This window comes from Oncorhynchus mykiss, chromosome 19, assembly GCF_057628025.1.
Source record: "Oncorhynchus mykiss isolate SJ-2025 chromosome 19, ASM5762802v1, whole genome shotgun sequence".
Lineage (NCBI taxonomy): Eukaryota > Metazoa > Chordata > Actinopteri > Salmoniformes > Salmonidae > Oncorhynchus > Oncorhynchus mykiss.
Window position 1 is genome coordinate 4,505,001 of NC_143040.1, and position 2,500 is coordinate 4,507,500.

At 46.2% G+C, this 2,500-nt stretch overlaps 1 protein-coding gene across 1 annotated transcript in view; it reads left to right on the forward strand.

The window, feature by feature from the left end:
- LOC118936842 (sodium-dependent phosphate transport protein 2B-like) overlaps positions 1–2,500 on the forward strand; it is a 31,482-nt gene that overhangs the window by 13,425 nt on the left and 15,557 nt on the right. The gene's annotated exons all lie outside the window — the stretch shown is intronic.

Below are 2,500 nucleotides of genomic sequence, written 5' to 3' on the forward strand. Positions count from 1 at the left end.
ACTATGCATAGATAATGAACAGCGAGTAGCAGCTGTGTAAAAACAAAGGGATGGTCCATGTCTGGGTGGCCATTTGATGAATTGTTCAGCAGTCATATGTCTTGGGGGTAGAAGCTGTTTATAAGCCTCTTGGACCTAGACTTGGAGCTCCGGTACCACCTGCTGTGCGGTAGCAGAGAGATCAGTCTATGACTAGGGTGGCCGGTGTCTTTGACAGTTTTTGGGGCCTTCCTCTGACACCGCCTGGTATAGAGGTCCTGGATGGTAGGAAGCTTGGCCCCAGTGATGTACTACCATCTGTAGTGCCTTATGGTCGGATGCCAAACAGTTGCCATACCAGGCAGTGATGCAACCGGTCAGGATGCGCTCGATGGTGCAGCTGTAGAACCTTTTGAGGATTTGGGGACACAGGTCAAATCTTTTCAGTCTCCTGAGAGGGAATAGGTTTTGTTGTGGTGTCTTGGTGTGTTTGGACCATGATAGTTTGTTGGTGATGCGGACACCAAGGAACTCAAAACTCTCGACCTGCTTCACTACAGCCCTGTTGATGTGAACGGGGGCGTGTTCGGCCCTCCTTTTCCTGTTGATCATCTCCTTTGTCTTGCTTACGTTGAGGGAGCTTTGTCCAGGTGTGGAAGGGCAGTGTGGAGTGCAATTGAGATTGCGTCATCTGTGGATCTGTCCGGAAGGTATGCGAATTGGAGTGGGTCTAGGGTGTCTGGGATGACGGTGTTGATGTGAGCCATAACCAGCCTTTCAAAGCACTTCATGGCTACAGACGCGAGTGCTACGGGGCGGTAGTCATTTAGACAGGTTACGTTCACTTTCTTGGGACAATGGTAGTCTGCTTGAAACATGTAGGTATTACAGACTCGGTCAGGGAGAGGTTGAAAATGTCAGTGAAGACACTTACAAGTCGGTCTGCTTAATGCTCTGAGTCTGGTAGGCTCGCGTCACCGGGCAGCTCGCGGCTAGGTTTCCCTTTATTAGTCTGTAATAGTTTGCAAGCCACATCCGACGAGCATCAGAGCCGGTGTAGTACGATTCAATCTTAGTCCTGTATTGACGCTTTGCCTGTTTGATGGTTCGTCTGAGGGCATAGCGGGATTTCTTATAAGTATCCGGATTAGTGTCCCACTTCTTGAAAGAGGTTGCTCTAGCCTTCAGCCTTTAGCTTGGTGCGGATGTTGCTGGGAATTTTTTGGCTTCTGGTTGTGATATGTACGGTATGGTCATTGTGGTGACGACGTCGTCGTTATTGATGAAGCCTGTGACTGAGGTGGTGTACTCCTCAATGCCATTGGATGAAACATATTCACGGAACACATTCCAGTCTGTGCTAGCAAAACAGACCCGTAGCGTCGCATCTGCGTCATCTGACCGCTTCCGCATTGAGCGAGTCACTGGTACTTCCTGTATTTAGTTTTTGCTTGTAATCAGGAATCAGGAGGATGGAATCATGGTTAGGTGTGCCAAATGGATGGCGAGGGAGAGCTTTGTATGCGTCTCTGTGTGTGGAGTTATTGTGACATGACGCGTCTCCTTCCTGAGCGGTTTGACGGCTGCGTGATCCCATGGTTTTTAGACTTGCGTACTATTGTTTGTACAGATGAACGTGGTACTTTCAGGCATTTGGAAATTGCTCCCAAGGATGAACCAGACTTGTGGAGGTCTACAATGTTTTTTTTCTGAGGTATAAGCTGATTTCTTTTGATTTTCCCATGATGTCAAGCAAAGAGGCACTGAGTTTGAAGGTAGGCCTTGAAATACATCCGAAATGCATCCGCAGGTACACCTCCAATTGACTCGTTATGTCAATTAGCCTATCAGAAGCTTCTAAAACCATGACATAATTTTCTGGAATGTTCCAAGCTGTTTAAAGGCACAGTCAACTTAGTGTATGTAAACTTCTGACCCACTGGAATTGTTACACAGTGCATTATAAGTGAAATAATCTGTCTGTAAACAATTGTTGGAAAAATGACTTGTGTAAGTCTGAGTAGATGTCCTAACCGACTTGCCAAAACTATAGTTTGTTAACAATTTGACATTTTGCTCAGTACATTGTTTTTGCTGAGGAAATGTATGAGTCTGCTGTTAATGATAATGCAGAGGATTTTCCCAAGGTTGCTGTTGACGCATATCCCACGATAGTTATTGGGGTCTAATTTGTCTCCACTTTTGTGGATTGGGGTGATTAATCCTTGGTTCCAAATATTGGGGAAGATGCCAGAGCTAAGGATGGAGTTACAGAGTTTAAGCAGAGCCAATTGAAATTTGTTGTCTGTATATTTTATAATTTCATTGAGGATACCATCAACACCACAGGCCTTTTTGGGTTGTAGGGTTTGTATTTCGTCCTGTAGTTCATTAAATGTAATTGGATAATCTCTCCATCTCACCCCCCCCCCCCCCTTCTCTCTCTCGCTCTCTCTCTCTCTTTCTCCCTCTTCCTCTCTGTCTCCCTCCTCCTCTCTCTTTCTCTCTCCCTCCTCTCTCT